The sequence below is a fragment of the Arachis ipaensis genome, chromosome B06 (assembly GCF_000816755.2).
Source record: "Arachis ipaensis cultivar K30076 chromosome B06, Araip1.1, whole genome shotgun sequence".
Classification (NCBI taxonomy): domain Eukaryota; kingdom Viridiplantae; phylum Streptophyta; class Magnoliopsida; order Fabales; family Fabaceae; genus Arachis; species Arachis ipaensis.
Genome location: NC_029790.2, coordinates 133,529,574 through 133,530,247, shown reverse-complemented (window position 1 = coordinate 133,530,247; position 674 = coordinate 133,529,574). Strand labels below are relative to the sequence as shown.

At 24.0% G+C, this 674-nt stretch overlaps 1 protein-coding gene across 1 annotated transcript in view; it reads left to right on the top strand.

Moving 5' to 3' along the window:
• The window catches only part of LOC107605525 (probable carboxylesterase 15), a 5,775-nt gene that overhangs the window by 1,034 nt on the left and 4,067 nt on the right, over positions 1 to 674 (top strand). The gene's annotated exons all lie outside the window — the stretch shown is intronic.

The window sequence follows — 674 nt, the reverse complement described above, 5'->3', positions numbered from 1 at the left end:
TATTATAGAATATTTTATATACCTTGAGTGTGAAGACAGTGAATTATTTTATAATCTATTGATAATATCAATATTATATTTCAATTTGGTGTTAAATTATATATTATATCGTTTTGGTAATAACTACTATTTTTTATTGTAAACTTTAACTAACACACAACCCAAAATTCATACAAGTAATAAGTAGCATTATATTGTTTTGAATGTAAATACTCAATATGGCAGAGTTATTCATGGACATGCAATTATTTGTCTATATTGTTAGGGTTAAATGTGGGTTTTCCAAATTAGGTTTCAGATGAGCACTTTAAGAATATAGGAACTTGGAAGCTAAGTGGTTCCACTCCTTGTGGAGAAATTCGCTTTTACCATTAGTGAATATGGTTTTGAATAATAATGAAACTAATATAATTATATAATCCACTCAATTCATTAGTTTTGGACTCCTTGTAGGGTATATATAGTGATATGTGATCTTAAATAAATTTGGTGTTCCACTTAATTAATTATCAAATGTTTTCCACGTCCAATATTTAGGCAGCTAGATTTATACTTAAGACTATTTACGAAAATAAATTCTCTGAATTGTTTTATAAAATATAATTTTTATTATATATTTTTTAAGTAAGACAAAAAAATATATAAAAAAAATATTGAATAATAAAAAATTACAC